Source organism: Balearica regulorum, chromosome Z, assembly GCF_011004875.1.
Source record: "Balearica regulorum gibbericeps isolate bBalReg1 chromosome Z, bBalReg1.pri, whole genome shotgun sequence".
Lineage (NCBI taxonomy): Eukaryota > Metazoa > Chordata > Aves > Gruiformes > Gruidae > Balearica > Balearica regulorum.
In genome coordinates, this window is record NC_046220.1 from 38,763,308 (window position 1) to 38,787,661 (window position 24,354).

A 24,354-nucleotide genomic window follows, 5' to 3' on the forward strand; every position below is an offset into this window, starting at 1 on the left:
GCCCCTTCAGGTACTGGTAAACCACAATTAGATCTCCCTGGAGCCTTCTCTTCTCCAGGCTGAACAAGCCCAACTCTCTCAGCCTGTCCTCACAGGAGAGGTGCTCCAGCCCTCTGATCAGCTTCGTGGCCCTCCTCTGGACTCGCTCCAACAGCTCCATGTCCTTCTGATGTTGGGACCCCCAGAGCTGGACGCAGTACTCCAGGTGGGGTCTCACAAGAGCAGAGTAGAGGGGCAGGATCACCTCCCTCGACCTGCTGCTCACGCCTCTTTTGATGCAGCCCAGGACACAGTTGGCTTTCTGGCTGCAAGCGCACACTGCCGGCTCATGTTGAGCTTCTCATCGATCAAACCTCTCAAGTTCTTCTCCTCAGGGCTGCTTTCAATCCATTCCTCACCCAACCTATAGCTGTGCTTGGGATTGCGCCGACCCATGCGCAGGACCTTGCACTTGGCCTTGTTGAACTTCATGCAGTTCACACGGGCCCACCCCTCCAGCCCGTCAAGGTCCCTCTGGATGGCATCCCTTCCCTCCAGCGTGTCGACCACACCACAGAGCTTGGTGTTGTCGGCAAACTTTCTGAGGGTGCACTCGATCCCACTGTCCATGTCACCGACAAAGATGTTGAACAGTGCCGGTCCTAGTACCAACCCTCATTTGCAGTATGCTGAAAAGGGGCTCTTGACTAGTTTTAGGTTTCCTCTTTTTTCTTCAGCATTTTCTTATACAATTGAAAGATTGTGAAGGATCTGTAATAAGGACAATTATCTAGATCTAAATATGTTACCTTTTGTCTTTTTAGCATTTTGTTGGGAGTATGTGGGTTCAGAATGAAAGTTTACTGAGTATGTACATTTTTTGACCTTGGAACTTCAAAGGTGTCTGTGTTATATTTGTATGGCAAGGTTTTGGTGGTGGGGGGTGGGGTGGTTACAGGGGTGGCTTCTGAGAGAAGCTGCTAGAAGGTTCCCCTGTGTCTGACAGAGCCAATGCCAGCTGGCTCCAAGATGGACATGCCACTGGCCAAGGCTGACCCCATCAGCGCCTCTATGATAACATATTTAAGAAGGAAAAAAAAACAGAGAGACCTTTTGCAGCCGGAGAGAAGTGTGAGAGGATGTAAGAAACTCTGCAGACACCAAGGTCAGTGCAGAAGGAGGGGCAGGACGTGCTCCAGGTGCCGGAGCAGAGATTCCCCTGCAGCCCGTGGTGAAGACCATGGTGAAGCAGGATGTCCCCCTGCAGACCATGGAGGAAGGATGAGGGGGTGTAGAGATTCCACCTGCAGCCCATGGAGGACCCCACGCCAGAGCAAGTGGAGACACCTGAAGGAGGCTGTGACCCCATGGGAAGCCCATGCTGGAGCAAGCTCCTGGCAGGACCTGTGGCCCCGTGGAGAGAGGAGCCCAGGCTGGAGCAGGTTTGCTGGCAGGACTTGTGGCCCCATGGGGGACCCACACTGGAGCAGTTTGCTCCTGAAGGTCTGCACCCCATGGAAGAGACTCATGCTGGAGCAGTTCGTGAAGGACTGTAGCCCGTGGGAAGGACTCACGTTGGAGAAGGTCGTGAAGGACTGTCTCCCGTGAGAGGGACCCCACGGGAGCAGGGGGAGAGTGTGAGGAGTCCTCCCCCTGAGGATGAAGAAGCGGCAGAGACAACGTGTGATGAACTGACCATAACCCCCATTCCCCATCCCCCTGTGCCGCTGGGGGGGGCGGAGGTTGAAGCCGGGAGTGAAGTTGAGCCCGGGAAGATGGGAGGGGTGGGGGGAGGTGTTTTAAGATTTGGTTCTATTTCTCATCACTCTACTCTGTTTTGCTTAGTAATAAATTAGATGAATTCCCTCTCTAAGTTCAGTCTGTTTTGCTCGTGACGATAATTAGTGAGTGATCTCTCCCTGTCCTTATCTCGACCCATAAGCTTTTGTTATACTTTTTCTCCCCTGTCTAATGAAAGAGGGGAGTGATAGAGCAGCTCTGGTGGGCACCTGGCCCTCAGCCAGGGTCAACCCACCACAGTGTCATAATATTAAGATGGGTGGACTGATCACTAGGAAATAATTCGCCAGTGCAATAGACTTGCAAAGACATATAATAAAACAAAAGTTAGCATCTGCAAGGATGGTAAAACTAAATGGAAAATACTGTTACAAAATTATCTTTACTTTTAAGAGGTAAAAGCTCTGTTCCGCAGTTCATCACAGAAAAAACAGACATTCAGTGAACAAAAGTCTATTTCCAGTGCTTTCATGTGAGAGAGAAAAGAAGAAGAAACAATGTGCACTTCTTGTAATTGCAAGAAATTAATCACATCGGCTGTTTAGTCCCAGTGGATTTCTTTGTGTTGCTTCAAAGAAAACATAATATAAAGGAATAGAACAATTTAAAAATCTGGTGGAATGTACAGGAAAACCTCTTCTGGGTCATGGACTTGATTGAGACATTTGGCAACAACTCAGAACAAAAAACAATGAGAGGAAAAACTCTAAAGAGTTTTCTGACATGGCAGGAATGCAGAGCTGGTTGACACTAGTACTGTGTGTTGCGATGGAGGAAAGAAAACCATGATCCCATGTCCTGCCAAGACTGGTTGATGTCTGATGCATCAGTACAAAAATTTTTGAGTAGTTTCTTTGTTCTTTGTAGATTTCTTTGGGCAAGCAAGGATCTTGACAACATCCTTTTCCCATCTCATGAACCTGGCTGGGTGTTGGAGGAGGAGGAGACAGAGACTTTTTTTGCTGTTAGCAGACAGCAGCAACACCTTGATCTGTCTCATGTATTTGTCACTGTGCAGCTCTCCAAGCCAGATGTGGTCTCTGTGGGAAAGACTGCAAGGTCACAGATGAAGACATGAAAATCAAAAACCCAGCTGTGCAATGGGTGAGAAGGCTTAACAGAAGGAAAGAAGTGGTTTAGGCTAGGTTATTGCTGGCAGAAATTAAAGGCTGATATCTTACTTTTGTTGTACTACAGTACAAAGTTAAATTTTTTGGAAAGGCTGAAAAATGCAGATGCCAGTTAGCTAGAATATTTTACAACTGCATATCAGATTCATCAGTCTCTCATCTGAATGCTTACCTTCTTTCCCCAAATTTTGACCTGTTGTTAGAAAATTTTATTTAGAAAATTGTATTTAGAAATGTATTTTTACCATTAAAAATGAGTTATCCTTGAGAAATTTACCTCACTTTTATTTTAAAATAAGAAATACACTCTTAGCCTCTTAGATGAGATGAAACAGTTTGATTTGGCCTTAAACATATTTCGGTCAGTTTTAAGACATTGATTTAATCTGCCATAAAAACATACATAATTTGCAATTGCATATCAATATATATTTTCATAAAATAATAATAAAAAATCATTGTTTGGGGTTTTTTTGGATGCACCTTTTTTAAAACAGTAGATAATCTCACATTTTACCTGTAATAAGCCCATTCTGTTCCTTTCAATTGAAGTAAATTCCAAACGCATTTGTACTGGAGAAACATAAAAGGAGCAGTGTAGATAGTCAATTCTGGACATCATTGGATGTATTGATTAATTATTGTGTGCTCATACAGTACCATTGTGTAAGCAGAAAGCTTTAAGTGCATGGGATAGTACTTTAAATGAGAATTATGATATGACTTGCTAAGCACACGGGTAATTAAACATAATTTAATACATAGTATTTTAAAGATTGATTTCCCTATGTTTCTTGTGATTTTTTTTTTTGCTGTTTCTAGGAATGCTGATCCTCTCCAAAGTGACTCATTTAAACAAGGAATTTCCCTTGTTAAGAGTACTGCTTTTCATAATGGTGCTGTTGTACTTTTGCTATGACACAATGCATTTGATTTCATTTTAATGCTCACATCTCACTGGACTTGCCTTTGCCAGCAGAAACATAAGAAATAGGGAATAACTTTAGATTAAATGTGCAGAGATTTTTAAAAGATCCCATGTAAGTTTAGTTAAAGTTCTCATAGTATGGGAATTGATATATAGAATTTTATATATTTTATATATTTTTAAATAGATTTTATCTATTTTATATAGAATTGCCTTTCTAAGCCTATTTAATTACATTAATTTCCCCACATATATTTTATGAAGATGATTTTTTTAGTTATTACATCTATGCTTCTGTGTGTTAAAGACAGTATAATGTGTAAACTTTTTTTGGTGTGTGTGAGAGTGTGAAACTAACTCTTTCTAGTCACTTCAACAGAAAAAATCCAGTGAATTGAAACCCCTCTGAGGGCTATATAGAAGTCTGAAATGCTACAGGTTTTTACTCATTTGGAAATTTTATACAACTTTTGAAAAGGTAGTTTTGAACTGCAGTAAAGGTCTTGAACCATTTGTTCTAGAACCCGAACATTTGTCATTGTCCTAAGGTACCTAAAGCAGTCTTGCAAAGGCTTATTAATCAGCATTTCTCTGTAACCTAGTGCTGAATGCTGGCCCTGAGCTGTCAGTAGGAGTTAGGACATATTATAGTGTGAGATGTCCTTCTTTTAAAGCCACTTATTCTTGTTTCTGCCTGGATAAAAACACATTAAAAAGTGGTAAAATATGGATTCTGTGACAGAAAGGCTGTAAAAAAATTAGAGACTGATATATATCTGCATATTTTAAAAATACAGTGTTTTTTTATTTGATTATGCTAGAGGCAAAGACTCTAAGAACAGGACCCCATGAACACCACACAACACCCAAGTATGTGCAAGCAGGACACACGGAGGCACGCACAGACTCTCTCCCTAGATGTGCAGAAAGTGAATCAGGTGAGAAGTTCTACCATTCCTTAGTGTAACCATTAAGGTCAGGTTGCATTTTATGGGGGACCTGTCTTAGCTTCTGAAGTCAAAGACAAGGCTCCCAATCTAACTGCTGTTTCCTCTACACTTTCACGTTTGTGATTACAGGGACTCCAAAATTACGGAGTAAGGCAATCCGAATCTACTACGCAGCCAGTTCTTCCCTTGCTGGCCTCTTTTAGAGGATCTGGATTATTAGCTGCTGATTTTCCCCCCTCTCATCTTACAATACACCTTTAAGACATGCCAGTTATTCAAGTGATGGAGCTGTTAAATGCAACGGATTTTGCAGTTACATGAGGGACATGGTGCAAAGTGTTGAACTCTGAGGCTATGATTGCAACGTTTGTTGAAAGAGTTAATATGAAAACTAGTGAACAGACTGCAGTGATGTATGCTATAGTCTTGCACCTGTTTCAGATATAATTAACTTCATATTTTACATGATATGTTTAGAACATAACAATATGTTTGAAAGATAACATTTTATTCGGTCTGTTTTTGTTGTTGATGTTGTCAGTCTAAAAGAAGTAATCTCAAGGGTAATGTCTATCTGAAAATTTATTTTGCATTTTAGGAAATGTTGGTAATAGTTTCACATCTTTCTTAGTAGGAGGCTTTTCTTATTGTTGAGCTTTTCAGATTAATCTTTCTGGTTTGGCAAGTAGAGATATGGTGCCATGTTGTGGAATTTTTCTCCCTCCAGTTTCCTATGTGCAGTTACTGCAACTTCGCCTGTACTGCAACATTTATCATTCAAATTGTGTATACTAATCATGGGAAATATTGTATCCTTGTCTGGGTCAGACCTGTCTTGTGAGAGAGATCAAAATTAATAATCTTCTTTAGTTTGAATATTGATAACTTTATGCAAAATTATATAGTAAATTATTATCTTATGAACATATTGTGGTGGGTTGACCCTGGCTGGGGGCCAGGCACCCTCCAGAGCTGCTCTATCACTCCCCTCATTCACCAGACAGGGGAGAAAAAGTATAATGAAACGCTTGTGGGTCGAGATAAGGACAGGGAGAGATCACTCACTAATTATCGTCACGAGCAAAACAGACTGAACTTAGAGAGGAAATTCATCTAATTTATTACTAGGCAAAACAGAGTAGAGGAATGAGAAATAAAATCAAATCTTAAAACACCTCCCCCCACCCCTCCCATCTTCACGGGCTCAACTTCACTCCCAGCTTCAACCTCCGCCCCCCTCAGCGGCACAGGGGGATGGGGAATGGGGGTTACGGTCAGTTCATCACACGTTGTTTCTGCCACTTCTTCGTCCTCAGGGGGAGGACTCCTCTCATCGTTCCCCGACTCCAACATGGAGTCCCTCTCACGGGCTACAGTCCTTCATGAACTTCTCCAGCGTGAGTCTCTCCCATGGGGTGCAGACCTTCAGGAGCAAACTGCTCCAGTGTGGGTCCCCCATGGGGCCACAAGTCCTGTCAGCAAACCTGCTCCAGCCTGGGCTCCTCTCTCCACGGGTGCACAGGTCCTGCCAGGAGCCTGCTCCAGCATGGGCTTCCCATGGGGTCACAGCCTCCTTCAGGGCATGTCCACCTGCTCCAGCGTGGGGTCCTCCACGGGCTGCAGGTGGAATCTCTACACCCCCTCATCCTTCCTCCATGGTCTGCAGGGGGACATCCTGCTTCACCATGGTCTTCACCACGGGCTGCAGGGGAATCTCTGCTCCGGCACCTGGAGCACGTCCTGCCCCTCCTTCTGCACTGACCTTGGTGTCTGCAGAGTTTCTTACATCCTCTCACACTTCTCTCCGGCTGCAAAAGGTCTCTCTGTTTTTTTTTCCTTCTTAAATATGTTATCATAGAGGCGCTGATGGGGTCAGCCTTGGCCAGTGGCATGTCCATCTTGGAGCCAGCTGGCATTGGCTCTGTCAGACACAGGGGAACCTTCTAGCAACTTCTCACAGAAGCCACCCTTGTAGCCCCCCCACTACAAAAACCTTGCCACGCATACCCAACACACATATATAGCACTTTAGCTTATAATCTAACACAGAGGCAAACAGAGCAAAGAGCAATGTAATAGATTCATGAAGCCAGAGAAAGAAGAATCTGTGAAGGAGTGGTTTTGGAGTAGATGAAGAATAGAAATTGCTCATAAAATGTTGTAGGGCATAGTAGTTTGTGATCATGACAGATCTGATTGTACCACAGAATGTAACAATCATTAGGAAATGTTGAAAAATGAAGATTTTAAGAGGTGTTTATTATTGTATGTACATGAATGCTTATAAATATCTAAAGAGTGGATGTCAAGAGGATGGAGCCAGACTCTTTTCAATGGTACCCAGTGAAGGGTACCAGACAAGGGGTAATGGGCACAAACTGGAACACAGGAAGTTCCATCTGAATATGAGGAAAAAATGCTTCATTTTGAGGGTGACCGAGCACTGGAAGAGGCTGCCCAGAGAGGTTGTAGAGTCTTCTTCTCTGGAGATATCCAAACCCCACCTGGATGTGATTCTGTGCAACCTGCTCTAGGTGATTCTGCTCTAGCAGGGGGGTTGGACTAGATGATTTCCAGACATCTCTTCCAAGCCCCACCATCTGTGATTCTGTGATTTATGGATATTGATCAGAAGTGAGCAAATAAAAAAAGTATACAGGGGATTAGATACAGAGTTTTCCACATTGTATATGCCTTCACAAAATAAATCAAGACTGAGTTGCAGTTCCTCCTAATTTGGTGCTCAAAGGTTTCTTGTAAGCTGCTCAAATTCATATTGAATCACACTTTGGTTTTGGTCTCTGAGTCTAAAGTCTTATTTGCAACTTTGAATAGAAAGTATTCAGTAGTTTGTTTTACACTAGTTTTAGAACTCTCTATATAGTCCTAATATTCTGTGTTATTTCTGAAAATTTCAGCAGAGGCTGAACTTGTTTAATCTCTTTTTGAACTGATGTGAAGGCTTTGAAGTTGTGACCTTCAATTTGTTTATGTACATTCAAAGGGCTTGTACTGTGAGTGGATGTATGGGAAAAAGATCCATATGGCAGCAAAGACATGAGGGTTATTGATGTGTTAGAAACCACAGAGGCGCCTGAGAATGGTGTCACATAAAGGATAAGAGTCTGATGTGTGGCTGAGGGAGGCCCTCCTGTTGAGTCACAAGGCTGAGCCATCCTGATAGTGAGAATCCTAAACCATGTAAAAGTTTATTCAACCATCCTACTTCCATGCTCCCTTTAAGGTCCCTACTTGCTTTTGCTGCACGCTTCATGTGGTCTAGTTGTTCATTAAGGTTTTGTGTTATATTTGGTATGTGGATACAGCAAGTGTCGTTGGCTAAGTTCAAGTATCCACACACTCCATTTTCACGCAATAACAACAAACCTAATATCAGTCTGTTCTGTAATGCCGTTTTCGATATAGCCTATAGTTGTATATTCAATTCCTCCAACCCAACGTGAGTTGCGTTAGCCAATGCTTCCACCTGTCCGGTGAGGTTATACAACATCATTCAGTTCTGGATTGCTGTTATTTGAGGCATGAAAATTGATTCCAGAACCCATCCAACCACAGTTCCTATTGTCAGATGTTGCCAGGGGTCTTTTGATTGTCTTTTGATTTGTCCCCACAGAGCTGGTACAAGACATTGCTTCCTCCAGAGGGTGCAAAATGTTAACAGTCCCAATATGTGTTGGCATCATCGACCCTCCACAGATAAGTCTGTGGTCCAAGCTCCATCACTGCTAACTCACACAGTGTGTCCCATAGATGGTATAGTGAGTTTTGAACAAATTATACCAGAATGAGTGTCATTATTTGTCAAATGAGACCAAATGCCATTGACTGATGTGGTGTAATTATGACAAATACAACCTAATTGGAGAGCTTGAGCTATCAGGCCCAATCTTTGAATTTTGACTTCTTGACTACTGCAATTATAAACTTTAGTACAATTCCAATTATAATGTTTGGGACTATCTCAGTGAGAAATACTGAAGTTTGCATGTTGGACACCGACATGTATGGGATTGTCTGGTAATCCAATGGTTCAATTCCAATCAATGCACCAATCAGTAGTCTGCATACAATCCCAATCACCATGTTGGGGTGCTCCCCACACCCTGTGTATATGCATTCCTCATGGTGTGTTGGTGCACTAGTCCCCAGAAGGATGATAGATTGTCCCATTTGTTTCAACACCAGTCTCAACCTTTGGTGATTTAGTAATAATGCAGTTACATATGGTTCCATTTCCCTTTGGCGTCCATTGTAGGGCATATTTCCCTTCCTCAGTGTGCCATGTGAGATTGCTATAGCAGAGCCCGTGATCCCTGGTGCAATTTCCTGGTATTTGGAGTACCTGTGAACACAAAAGAGGAAGTGTTCGGTCTTGATTTGACTGGCAGATACTAGGTTAGAGGGTGGGTACTATCCATCTAGTACTGATTTGATGGCGCTTTCCAGAGCTATCTTTCACTTTCCAAGTTTGGGTTACTAATTCTGCAGTGTTTGCTACAGCTGCCGTTGAAGGTGCAATATTGACATTCAATCACCTATAATGAATGGTAAGCCGCCACCGTCTGTTTGGTTTTTTTACTGGCGAGACAGGAGAATTATAGGGAGAGTGTGTGCAAATAATAGAATGTTTTTTTTCCAAATCTGTTAACTACCCTGTCAATGCCCGTCAGGCAAAAACACACATCAGACAAACCTGACAAATTTGTCAAGGGGCTGGTTGTGGCGGCTTCCCAGTGGTTGGTTCGATCCAACCCATGCGGCACCCGGAACTCACTATCTGTTGTACAAACTCATTCCAGATGAGTAGTTAGGTCTCCCTGCTAGGGGCGCACGGTAAGGTCCAGCCTTAGCCTCTTGAGCATCTCTAATCCTGTCCTGGGCACTGGCTACATACGTCTTTAGGCCATCCGGGAGGCCATGGATAAGGGGAGTTAATTGTGCCAAATCTATAGGGGCTAGCATTAGCGATCTCCTTAATGCATCCCTCTCCTACATCACTTGTACGCAGGCTGCCTTTTGTACATATGCAGCCAAGTCAGAGAATCCTGAGGTTTTGATACCAAGAGGTTCTCCTCTGTCTCCCGGGCCTATGCTACCAGCCCAATTAGCAACCCGCGTTGTTAATGAATAATTATGATTGCCTGGTGTAGTGGCTAAAAACACTCCAGAACCCCAATAGCCTTCCTTGCTAAGTAAGATTTGATCCCTCCTCTATAAGGGAGGCTCGCCACACGTATTCTGTCTCAGACTCCTCTGGATACCTGGAATACTTTTCCTGCAACTTGGCCAATTCAGCAGGAGACCAGGGAATGGTGCGTATGGTAGTACAAATATCATCATCCTCCTCATCTGTGGTTTTGGTTTTGATTAACAGCTGTATAGGCACGGATCCTGAGGTAAGATCAGAATCTGCCACCAATTCATCATTATCATTATAATTTCAAATATTTCCATCCCACATCTTGCGGTCTGCACAGCGTGTTAATTTGTGGACTTGTTTAGCCGAGACTGAGGATGGCATTTGATTTAATAGATTTAACTTTTCCTGCAGATGTTTTTCTTATCTTTCAACTGATGCTAATAACAATTTATGTTCCCTAATTTCTGGTTTTAAGTTTTGATTGTTCGTCATGAGGGCATCTATTTGTTTTCCCAGTTTCTTATTGTTTTCTTTTTCTGAAGTTAATGATGTTTTCAATACTTCATTTTCTGACTTCAAAGAGGCATACTCCACTTCTGCAATTCATTCAGAGGAAGGAGATGTTTTAATTTCCATTTGTGAGCAAGATAAGCAAGCCCCTAACACTGTACAAACAATTCCTTTGCCTTTACCTTTTAAAATCTTTTGCTCCCAAAATTTTCAGGCCCATTCTATTCCTGCTTGAGATGGTGCACACTTATATATTTGCAGCAGTTTATACATGGCAACCCTGCTGACAACGCCAATTTACTTTTGCGTAAAGGCTATGAGTCTGAGATGTGGCTGAGGGAGGCCCTCCCGTTGGGTCACGAGGTTCAGACAGGACCCCCTGCTAGGTCTAGTCTTAGTCCTAGACTTGGCCAACGGTTTATGTCTAAAGGATTATGTGTGTAGCCACTTATCAGAGTCAACATTTGCCTGCCAGAGCCCCCTAAGGGACTTTCACTGAGTCAGTTTTGCAACGGTGAAAAAGATAGGCAATTCATTAAGCTGACAGATATAAAAAGTTTGGAATTGCCATTGATAAATACACTTACTGCAGTAGCACTAGTATATGATGATAGTGTTAGCAAAATGCTGTCCCAGGCATTCTTCACCAAAATGTGAAGGTGCAATGCTTGCCAAGAGGGAGCCCCTGTCGTTGGTGGAGGAGAAGGAGCACAGCCCGTTCAACTGCCTCTCCTGTGTATGCGATCTCTTCTCTCCCCCCAGGGGTATTTTCCTCAATAGTGTTTGTGACCCCATGGGGGACCCACACTGGAGCAGTCTGGTCCTGAAGGTCTGCACCCCGTGGAGGAGACTCACGTTGGAGAAGGTCGTGAAGGACTGTCTCCCGTGAGAGGGACCCCACGCTGGAGCAGGGAAACGATGAGAGGAGTCCTCTCCCTGAGGACGAAGAAGTGGCAGAAACACCGTGTGATGAACTGACCGTAACCCCCATTGCCCGTCCCCCTGTGCTGCTGAGGGGGGCGGAGGTTGAAGCTGGGAGTGAAGTTGAGCCCGTGAAGATGGGAGGGGTGGGGGGAGGTGTTTTAAGATTTGATTTTATTTCTCATTCCTCTACTTTGTTTTGCTTAGTAATAAATTAGATGAATTTCCTCTGTAAGTTCAGTCTGTTTTGCTCATGATGATAATTAGTGAGTGATCTCTCCCTGTCCTTATCTTGACCCATAAGCTTTTCGTTATACTTTTTCTCCGCTGTCTAGAGAAGGAGGGGAGTGATAGAGCGGCTCTGGTGGGCACCCGGCCCCCAGCCAGGGTCAACCCACCACACAAGGGTACAGAGGGAGCTGGCAGAAGTGCTCACCAAGCCACTTTCCGTCATTTGTCAGCTGTCCTGGCTAACTGGGGAGGTCTCAGTTGACTGGAGGTTAGCAAATGTGATGCCCAGATACGAGAAAGACTTGAAGGAGGATCTGGGGAACTACAGGCCTGTCAGTCTGACCTTGGTGCCAGGGAAGGTATTGGAGCAGATCATCCTGAGTGTCATCACATGGTACATACAGGACAAACCGGTGATCTGGCCCAGTCAGCATGGGTTTATGAAAGGCGGGTCATGCTTGACAAACCTGATCTCCTTCTATGACAAGGTGACTTGCTTAATGGATGAGGGAAAGGCTGTGGATGCTGTCTACCTGGACTTTAGTAAAGCCTTTGACACTGTTTCCCACAGTATTCTCCTGAATAAACTGGCTGCTCATGGCTTGTTCGGGTGTATGCTTTGCTGGGTAAAAAACTGTCTGGATGGCCAGGCCCAGAGAGTTGTGGTAAATGAAGTTAAATCCAGTTGGCTGCTGGTCACAAGTGGTGTTCCCCAGGGCTCAGTACTGGGGCTGGTTCTCTTTGATATCTTTATCAATGATCTGGACAAGGGGATTGAGTGCACCCTCAGTCAGTTTGCAGACAACACGAGGTTGTACCAGAGTGTTGATCTGTTTGAGGGTAGGAAGGGTCTGCAGAGGAGTCTGGACAGGCTGGATTGCTGGGCCACAACCAATTGTATGAGGTTCAACAAGGCTCAGTGCTGGGTCCCGCACTTGGGTCACAACAAACCCATGCACTGCTACGGGCTTGGGAAAGAGTGGCTGGAAAGCTGCCCGGCAGAAAAGGACCTGGGAGTGTTGGTTGACAGCCAGCTGAACATGAGCCAGCAGTGTGCCCAGGTGGTCCAGAAGGCCAACAGCATCCTGGCTTGTATCAGAAACAGGGTGGCCAGCAGGACTAGGGAAGTGATTGTCCCCCTGTGCTCGGCACTGGTGAGGCCACACCTCAAGTCCTGTGTTCAGTTTTGGGTCCCTCCCAGCAAGAAACACATTGAGGCGCTGGAGTATGTCCAAAGCAGGACAATGAAGCTGGTGAAAGGTCTCGAGCACCACTCTTATGAGGAGCAGCTGAGGGACCTGGGGTTGTTTAGCCTGGAGAAAAGGAGGCTGAGGGGAGACCTTCTCACTCTCTACAACTACCTGAAAGAAGGTTGTAGGGAGGTTGGTGTTGATCTCTTTTCCCAAGTGAGAAGCGATAGGACAAGAGGAAATGACCTGAAGTTGCACCAGGGGTGGTTTAAATTGGATGTTAGGAAAAAATATTTCACCAAAAGGGTTGTCAAGCATTGGAACAGGCTGCCCAGGAAAGTGGTTGAGTCACCATCCCGGTGGGTATTTAAAACACACATGGATGTGGTGCTTAGGGACATGGTTTAGTGGTGGACATGGTAGCCTTAGGTTAACAATTTGACTTGATGTTCTTAAAGGACTTTTCCAACCTAAACAGTTCTATGATTCTTTATGGTGTGGAATTCTGTGAGACTCTGTGAGCAGTACATGTATTGGTGATAATGTGGGGCATATAGCTTAATGTAAAACAATGAGGACATTTACATTTTGGCAAGTCTGACAAGAACTATAAGAAATTTAAGAGACAGCAATGCCTGGTGTGACATTCCTAGTTGAGAAATGCTTGATAATGCCTAAAGGTGTTGTCTCAGCCCACTGTTGTCATCCAGATGAATGAATTTTCATCCAAGCACTTTACTCCACCTCTTCCAGATGCTGAATTTGGTATTATTTTACTTTGATTTATTCACTTTTTAGTATCACTTTTCTGGATGCCTTACAATAAAGAATTACAAGTCAAGTGTCATTATTAATGCTTTCCAAGTCAGAAAAAAAGTGTGTTAAGTCACTTGTATCCATCATCTGACCTTAAACATCAGATTAAAGTAAGACTTCCCTCGACTGGTAAGTAAGCCTTGACTTGTTCTTCAGTGTGACACTTCCCTTCATTCTAGTAACACTACCATATTATTATAGTAATACTACAACTACTACTACTAATAATGCTTATTTTTGTACTTATTGAAGCTGATGAACATTGAAAAGGCAAAGGTAGGTATTTGTATCCTTGGCAAAGTCATACCACATCTTGTCATAGTTAATCATTCTTCCACAGTATATTACTCAAATCAGTTAACTGCTATATCATTGAAATTTGAGAATATCTTGAACAGTGTATGTCCATATCATGGGTAAGAATAAAGTCTCTTGTAAGAAAGGAAAATTGTTTTCCTGTAAAATTGTTGCACTTCTAATTTAAAAGGTAACTGTCTTTTAAAAATAGCTAATATGAAATAGGGCAAAGACAATTTGATGGGACACTGGAAAGAAAGGTTAGGAATGCAAAATATTTCAGAGGTAGGGTGGGGAAGTGTTCGCATGTAAGAGGTACTTAGTGGTGGACTTATTTTGAGTCAACTGTAATTTTATTTTGTGGATTAGTCGCATTGCCAGAATCCTAAATAATTGCTTAGTTCACAGCTGTCTATGTGATTTTAAGCTGCAGGCCCAGGTTCTGCTAGGATTTTTTAAAATCAAATGATAAAATATGGCATTTACTCATGGGATAACTTTTAAAAACCTAATTTTTCCATTGGCAATTGCATATTTAGAAAGTCATCTCATTCTGCACAAGGAATCAGGTCTTCTCTTGGGGTTTTTTTTTTGTTTGTCTGGGGCTTTTTTGGGGTTTTGGGTTTTTTTTTAGTCACGGACAATCTGCATATTTGCAATCTCATTATAAAATACCACACATTTAAATTTTCAAGGAGTATGATCTACAAAGGCACTCTGTATAAGAAAAATATGTTATTTTCAATCTCAAAGCATCTCTAGGATAACTCTCCACACACTTTCCTAAAAGATTACCCTGAATCTAGATGTCACGGTGCATCTTTTTAAGGGAATTAACATAATTTTTTTGTACCTGTGAGCCTCTCTGTGCAGAGCTGCTTGTGATCTTTTACCCTGCATGAGGCTTTGAAAACTGTTGATGGAGAATATATTAACGGCTTTTGGAGAGAGTAAAACAATACTCCTGTGTTCACAAAACATTAATTAAGTCTAAAAGGCTTGTTTCAATTCTCACCTGTTCATTATATATAGTGGCATAAATCTGGTGGTCCTTAATTTTCTCACATTGAAGAAGCACTTGAAAAGTGTCTTCTCTGTTATGTTATTGTCAGTAGTGGTTCATATTATTATTTTGTTTTGGATTGAACGACATTCTAAGACAAGGTACATTTAAAAGATATTGCTATATTGAGAGAGAATGCAGTGCTTATAATCATCATACATTTAAGGAAAAGTCTGCAACTTCCATATTTTACCAAAAATATTTGTAGTATGGCATAGCAGAGTTATAAAAATGCACTAAACCCTGAATCCAAGCTGGATGTAAATTATGCCTGTTCAGTAGAAAGTTAGGATTTGGCCAATTTGTCCCTCGTACAACTCCACTATCTTGGTAATTTTGGTCTCTTTTCCTGTTTCCAATGAAAATGTTTTGATGTCAAAAGGGCACTGTTAAAAGACAACTACAGTCTCACTAATTATGGATTCTGTCAGGGTTCATGTTACGTACCTGTTACAGCTTAAAGAAAAGTGCAGCATAAACAGTCCCATTTGTTTGGTTTGATTCTTGTACAAATAAGAAAATTTATTCCCCAGACTGCTAAATTACTACATGCAATGTTGCCGCAGTCATTTAGAGACCCTCAGGATATTCAGGGAAAATGAGAGAAGAAGTTAAAGAGAGTGGATTTTAAAATTCAGCCTATCTGTCTATCTGTTGCCTGTGAGCACTGGAGCGCCACACAGACTGGTTCAATAAAGTAGAGAAAGTAAATTCTGAAATGTTCTTACAGGTTTTAGGCTTTTTTTTTTTTTGCCTTTTTTTTTTTTTTTTTTTTTTTTTCCATGTCTTATAGAAAAATATTCTTGAAAGCATCACCCCTGCTGTGATGTTCAGGATGGTTAGTGGAACTGCCTCTGGATTCCAGTGCCTGTGTGTATGTGTGAAACGTACAGCTGTACATTTGAATTCCCACCAGAAAGTTGCATTCTGTCATGGAAACGTCATCAGATGTTCAGGATCTGGGAGCTAGTTATGCTTGGCAGCAGGTTTTTATGCTTTCTTGTTTGAATGCGTTACAGTCCTAGAGGAATCACTATGGTGACAGTTGGTCTAAGTTACATTATTGGAGCAAACCTTCAGCTGGAAATGTGTTCAGAGATGGTTTTTAACTATTGAGTAGGAGCTGGATGAACAAAGAAAATTTCTTGAAAGGAGAGGCTATGTTCCAAAATGAAATAGATAAAAAGTGCTGTTTGAGTCAAAGGGGGATAATTTCAAATGAATTCTTCCGTATGTCTGAACGTCAGCCCCCAAAGTCTGACTTTGTAACTTAAATGATGACTTACAATGAAGGCAATGTGAGACTTCACTCTGTCAGAGAAAGACATCAAACCTCATCGTACCTATGGGAGAACCTTGCAACACTCCTAGGATATACCACTTCTGTGTCAATATCTTTGGTCTATTTGCTTGATGATGAAGCTAAGATACATTCATGTTGCAGTGACTGCAGGTTCCCCCAGACAACTTTGAACTAGTTGAACTAAATGCAGTGTTTTCCTGTAGCTCTGGGCAGCCTCATAGCCAGGATTTTTACCTATGTTTTTGGGCAAATTTTTGCATTCTGTGCTGAACACTGTGCTGTGGTATCCACAGCTAGGGGAGGTACATCTGCATGAATTGGAGATAATTCAGTGGAGACGTGCGCTAAAACATGATACAGAAGAGCCTTGGCCAAGGGAAACTTAAAGCTGCAGGCTGCATCAGATCTTGGGTATATGAACAGAATATATCATCTTCCCAATTCAGAAAATAATTGATAAGCCAATACCGGTACACACTCTTTGAACTGAGATAACTGTCCTCATTTGAAAATTTATCCTTTTCTAATTTAGAATAAATTTTATCCTAGAAGCAGCTATCAGTTTACCTGGTCTTGAGCTCCCAATGTAGTACTTGTTTCTTCAGTATCAGTGCCTTCCAGGGTAGCCTGCTTTATCTTCTGTTCCTAGTAATTTATCTTAGTCAGTGTGGAGACTGTTAGAGTTAGTAAGGAAACTGAAGACCCGTAGTCCTGCCAGCATCTTATCTCCTGTTCAACTTCTTTACCTCTCAGAAGTGTGAACATTTCCTATGGTCTTTTGGTCAGAGGTTGATAGGGTATTTTTCTGTTTAGCAAGAGATATGCTGTGAGAAGGTACCTTGTGCCTTCCTTTTTCTTCAGCCCTAACATATATACATTTTTAAACTGCAAGTATAATCCAATCAAAAATACTTTAAGCTCTATTCTTGGATGTGCATATCAATGCTATCCCAAAAACCAGAAATAAACTGACTTGCTGTTTCCATTTCCAATAAGAGTTTGATAGCTCATTTGCTCCCACATGCATATCCCTCCCCAGTTTTAAAAGTATTTTTTGTTTAAAAGCCATTATAACTAATTTTCCACTGAGACCAAGTCACAAACATAATTACATTCCAAACATTCATCATTGTTCAGGCACTTTTTGGAAACAGCTAAAAAGTTTATATTCTCAAAGGACATAGGGAACAAAGAAGAACTGTACATTATACAGATTTGGCATCACAGTGCTGAAAATGTTTTTTAAATGTTACTTGGACAAGCATACCACAAAGAATATGTTGCCAGACTGTTCCTGAAATTTTTATGATGTCTAAGTACCAAAAATTGTTTAACCCATTACAAGACTAAGAGGTTCAGATTGTGCTATGGAGAACTCATTGCAATTTCCTTCCTAACATGCTGAAACTCAATATTTCCTTTTTGATTGCACACTCCATCTTATCTTTGACCCGTTGGATAGTATGAGACATCTTGAGTAGTGAAGATTATCAGCTGAAACAGATTGTCATTTTAGCTCTACAGCTTTTCAGTGAAATTCTCAGTGTGTTATCCAAGATGGTGATAACTATGCTTCTAGTCCAATTGACAGATGTGCAAAAGTTTGATTCCCTGGAAATGTAAAGCTGACAGTGTTTGTGATGGCTTTAATTCTTCATATTTACATGTCCTGACCTTGAAAAATCAAAAAGTCACTTGATTATTTCAGTTTACGTAAACATACTGAGAAATTAGGCACAGAGGACAATGTAATAGGAAGTGTGGCCTGATGGAAAAGCAGGGAAGAAAAATTAGTATCGGGATTTTGAAAAGCAAAAGAATTAGATAGTGTAAGGCAGATAAGAGTAATCTTTTGTACCAGAGGGCTCATTAACCAATATATTCTGGAGTGTGCAGTGAAGAGAAATAGGAACTAGTGAGTTGCACCATCTGGTCAGAAAAATTCAACAGAACATGATTATGACTTGGAGGAAGCGAAAAAGGAATAAGTGAGGCCAATGCTTGCCTAATGGCAATGGTAATAAGTTTAAATGTCAATGGACTGTGACAAAAGTTTTATTTTTAATAAATTAGAATTGCATGAAGCCTGCATTGCTCCCTTCTATGTAACATAGCAAAAGTTCCTGATACCATGGTGTTAATCACCTATGATTTTAAGATTATAGTTATATATATTATTGTTGAAGAAGAGCAGGATTTGAAACTAGGATCAAAATAACACAGTGTCTTGATAACTAGCTATGAAACCAAATAAGAGGGCTTATTCCTAAATCCAGCATGAGTGTGGTATGTTCTTAGAGCTTGTCTAAGGCACGTGCTGATATGACATTATATGTTCTTAGATATATTTTTACAGCAACATATGGACAGTTGACTAGTACTACTGTCACAGGAGAATATGACATGCAAAATGAGAGAGAGTTTCACCCTAGATAGTACATGCATATATATTACAAACAACATGTATATGCTATACATTATTTTTAATGTAAACACTATCTTAGTGCTCATTATAAAATTTAATTTTAATTTAATACTTTTCCCACTTATTAATTTAGCTTTCACTGAATGTTTCATCCATTTATTAACATGTATGCAGATCATTCTGTCCCTGAAATACAAGAGTTAGCTTTGGGTGAGCAGTAGACCAGCAAACATTTGGGTATTAACAGGAGCATTCAAAGGATCGATACAAGTTCATTTTTTCCACCTAGATGACTAGGATATGCCTGTAAAGCTAGTTAACCCTTATCTAGGAATAATTTTCCCACAAACACACCAGTTGTTAGATATAGCTGAGATGTTTTTCTGCCATTAGACAACTCTCCAGACCACTTTCCATTTGAGCTTAGTCCCCAGATCAGACCTGGGATATGGCACATTTCCTCTCTTCTTTTTTGGGCAGCAAGTAGATATTAAACAAAAAATGAGAGAATTACTTCAAATATCAGCAATAAATCTGTCAGGGAAAAAAAAAAAAGTCTAAAAGCATACAACATCCCACCTACAAATAGAAACAATATTGCCATAAGTAACGCAGAGAAATATAAAGGAAAGGAAGCATTGAAGTATATATGTAAATTCAAAAAAGATTTGAGCTAAAATTATGTGAAACTTGAGTATTATCCATACATTTTGTAAAAGTATATTTTATGTGTATGGGGAAATGCATGCAGAATATTTAGAGGGAAAACTTACAATCAAGAAAAAAAAATAATCATTCTTTATTTTCCTTTCACGTAGTTGGGAATTTTAGTTCTTTACATTGAGGGGGGAAAAGAAATAAAATTAATTGTTTCAAAAAGCCTACCAAATTTACATTTCTTAAGTGTCTGAAGTTACATTAACTTTGATACATTACTATGGCATTTTTAAGGAGTGCTGGAGGGGAAAAACCCTAGTTACTGAAAAATAATCCTTACAGTTTACACAGCAGCTGTTGCTTCACATGATACACAGCCCACACTTTCACAGCCCAATGACATGCAATAATAACCATGTAACCTGGTAAATCCTAGAAGCATTTTGACGTAAACTTCTCAGACTATGGTTTGCTGAAGAGGAAGATAAAGTTCAACTTGACCTTTCAATGACTTACACAATATTATAATTGAATCTTTCCAGACTCTGGAGTATTTCATTATAGAATATGATTTAGCAAACATGAAAGGAAAAAATTAAACCTATATGTATATATGAAGACAAACAGAGGTCTTTCAAACATAGGTTTTACCATTTATGGAGGAGTTTGCTTTTTTATCACTTTTGAATACAAACTGGAAAAGCAGCAGATTGAAAACTATTATGATGATAAATAATTATCCATATAAAGGCACGAACAAGACCAATTGCTTAGAATAGAAACAGAGAGAAATTAAAAAAAAAAACACAACCCTTTAATTTTTAATAAAACAATTAAAGGAACCACTGCTCCTCATATACTTATTTGTAATAATCAGTACATGTCTCCTATATGCAATAATGAAAAGTTTGTATGTTACAAAGGTGGAACATAGAGATAGTTCAAAGTTGGCAATCAAAATAAAGGAAAAAAGCATACCTGCATCATGAAAGATTTTTAACCTTTGACAAGTACTAGGGTAGAAGTACATGCATTCTTCATTACTTAATTACTTGTGAGACCTATAAATTGCATACCTATAAATGATAATATGATACAGCCCTTTTATACCAATAATTGATATAAAATATGTTGGGCTCCAATTCAGGAAAACAGATTGCTTTGTTGCAGTACTCCACTTGGAATGGCAGTAGATTTCTTCACCAAGAAAACAAATAAACAAATAAAAATCATATTTGAAAGAGTTAAATTTTGAGAACAGAGCTCTTCCACTGTAGTTAAGCTTGACCACAAGGGGTGATAAAAATGCTTTGTAAGATATAACTACATTCCATAAAAGGAAAAGGAATAGACCTTAAAAAAAATCATCAAAATAAAGACCTTGAGAAAGCATAGAGAGAGGTAACTCATACAGATTCTGATAATGGGATGCAATCTAAAATCAGAACCAAGTGACTGGATTTTGCCAGTTTAAAAAAAAATATATATATAAAAAAGGGGAAGCTATAAAACTGAACATAAATGAGGTATTGGGAAAATAAACTCAAAGTTAAGAGCAAAAAAGAGAAGACTTGCAGGAGAGGAGAAAAAAAGATAAATTGAGGAAGAAAAGCAACCAACAAGACAAAGCTAGCTACTTTTCTTTTTACTAGGCTTCTGTTTCTCTGTTTCCCTTAACTTTCATCTTTGTACCATCCCTTTTTTTCTTTTTTTATCAGCTTGAATATTTTTGACTCTACCGAATTTCCACCCCAAGGAATGCTTCAAACCATTGGCAATTAGATTTAGTTCAAATAAAAAGCAGGACAGAATCCTTCCATCTCTCTTGAAGGAGAGCTGAGGGAAGCACAAAGCCCAGGTATTTCATCATTCTCCATAGGCCTTGCTTAGTCCTCCACCAACATAAGGCTGACCTTGTCTTCACTATTAAAATCCCCTGAGGATTGTCCTTGTAGGATAAATGCGCAAGAACCACCAAGCTAGAATTAGCTCCAAAAAGAAACGTAAGCTCTGAGTGCTGCATTTTGATGTTTAAATTATTTCTTAAGCCCAAAACAACGAACTTAGAAATCTTCACCCAGCTGCTGAATTCCAGGGTCATTAAATCCATATTTGACCTTAAACTGGAGGCATCCATATTTCTGCTTCTCGACATGCCTGGAATTGCTATACTTTTGTCTGTACAGAGAGAAACAGCATCTAACCTAAGTACCCCCACGTAAGCCCAGCCTGGTTCTGGTGCTCTGGTGGGTTGGGCTCAGCCAGCATCCAGACAGCCACCCAGCCTCTTCCTCACTCCCGTCTCCCAGAGGATGGGGAGAAAAACAGAATGAAGGTAAAAAGTCTTGTGGATGAAGAGAATGGCAATTCAATAAGAAATGTGCAACCAAAGAAAAAAGAGAAATTCATCCATCACTTCCCGTCAGCGGACAGATGTCCAGCCACGTCTTGGAAAGCAGGGGCTCAGCATGTGTAACTATTGCTTGGAAAGACAGATGCTGTAACTCTGAATGTCATCCCTTCCTTCTCCTTTCCCTTTTATTGGTGAGCACAACGCCATATGGTATGGAATAGCACTTTAGTCAGTCAGGGTCAACAGTGTCCTCTCAACCCCCAGCCTGCTGACTTGTGTGGGGAAGTGAGGAGAGAAAGACTTAACACTGCGTGAGCCCTTTTCAGGAACCGGCAAAACACTGGTATGTTATCAACACTGTTTAAGCCACAATGCGAAGTACAGCACTGTATGGGCTGTTATGAATAAAGTTAATTTCTTAACTTCATTCCAGTCAGACTCAGTACAGAGGCTTGAAACTATGACCCACAGTAATTGCTCCTAACAAAATTCAGCTTTCTTTTACACTATTTTAAGCATGGCTAATAATGGTGATGAGGTCTAGCATTTAACACATTCAGCTTAGTCATGAAGAAGAATCTTATGTTATAAAAGAATGGAATAAAATATGACATCTTCAAATAAATGCTTTAATTACCCTGTGCAATTAGAATGGTGCAAGGCAATTTCTTGCATATGCTCTCTGTTTTGGTCCAATTCTTTAGACTGCCAAGCTCCTTCTCCATCCTGTGTACAATACCCTGCAGCCTGACACTTTATTAGGAAGTATGACCTTTATTAAGCAGCAGAGAGGGAATTGAATCTGCGTCTCCTACTTTCTGTGTATAATGAAAGATACTGTCCTGGCTTGCATCTGAAGCATGGATTGAACTAATGACAGAGGATAAAAATAAATTAAAAAAAAAATCTAGAACATTAAATTTTCACCAGGAGCCAAGTACCTGAAAATTGTGTGTAGGAATAGGTAATATTTGGAAGCTCTTTTACGCGTCTTACTTTCAAGCTCTTTAGTTTTACACAGTATATTTTGTTGAGGTTCAGAAGAAAGGAGAACGTTTTTTTTGAAAGATACTTGGTTTAATCTGTATTTTCATTCTTTTCTTCAACTTCAATTGAAAAAACCCACCCCCACTCCCCCACCCCCATTTCTTTTATATGATTAAAAATTTTAAATCAGCGTCTTTCAGGTGTTTTCTACGCATGTGTTTTGGCTATTCACTAAGCCAAATTGACTTCTTCATTAAGATTTCAAAAAAAGAATTATGGGAATTAAACCATTTAAAATTATGATTAAAGATTAGAAGCTAAAGGAACATTATTCACATAATGTTGCATGAAAGTGGGAGTGAAAGTGCTTTATATTTGGTTGTGTCCTGTTCTTAGCATCTGTAGCTATCCTAACCTAGTTGTTGAAATGGAAGAGTTTGGTAAGAAATTGGATAAATTCTGTTTATATTGCAACAAGTAAAGATTTTGGGGGAGCAGTGGAATGTAAAACATGGAAGATGGAAACTAGATGTACTTTTAAAAAGTATCTCAGAATTACTTTTTTTTTTTTTTTAATTTTAACCTGTAATCAAGCAGTCTGTAATGCACATAAACATTTTTAATGGTACAGATGAGTTTATTTTAATTAAGGTCTTGTTATAAAAAAATCTGAATTCATTAATAAGACAATAACATTCTGAAAAGAAAAAAATGGACAAAATGTGCTTTTAAATTATTTGTCATGTTGAAATTTGCCAATTTATAACAACATGTATATGAACCTCACTATTGATAAAATATTTTGATTCAGAAAAAGCAGTATTATTCTTGAATAATTATTGAAGTTTTTGAAATCTGTGAGAATAATTATGAACTAGGAAAATTATTTCCTGAACAGTCTTAATAAGTTCAGAATTCATAACCCACATTTCTAAAAAATAAACTTTTGAATTACATATGCACACAGCGTATGTAGAAGACTGAACACATTGCATAGAATATCTTGAACTAGGTAACTTGTTTTGAGCAAATAGAATGTTTTCATCCTGAAAGATGAGAGTATCAAAAAATGCAATTTGATAGTTGGGGGGGGGACCCAATTTCTTATTTATTTCATGCCATGTTGTACTTCTTGCAACAATAGTGACTGATACAAAAATGTTTACGTAATTGCGACACTCTGCTTGCCAAACTTCCCTAAGTGTGTATTTATGCTCAAATTTGTATGCTTATTTACTATATTTGCACATGGCGCCATGAAAACTTTGCATGCAAATTAGACATGCAGTTGTGTGTTTACGATTCTGAAAATCTATTCTTAGCTGTCATTGTATAAAACTAGATTGTTAGGATGCAAAACTACTGGTAGATGTATACACTGCAATGACAAAATTAGATACATATCTGGTTTTGGCAGCCGCTAGTCACTATATTTAAATGCTGAGGTTAAATCCTTTTTGCTTTAGGCAATGTGCATTGTATGCTGCTTGCGAAAGATTTCAATCTCGAATTTATTTGCTGTTTGCAAAGATAACAACGTTTAGGGATATCCATTCTTTTTAATGTGCATTTCCGTAGCTTCTAAGTGGTAAATATTACTAGCTCTTGACAAATATGGTAGTGCTGAAAGCAATTAACTTTCTCTCCTCTGAC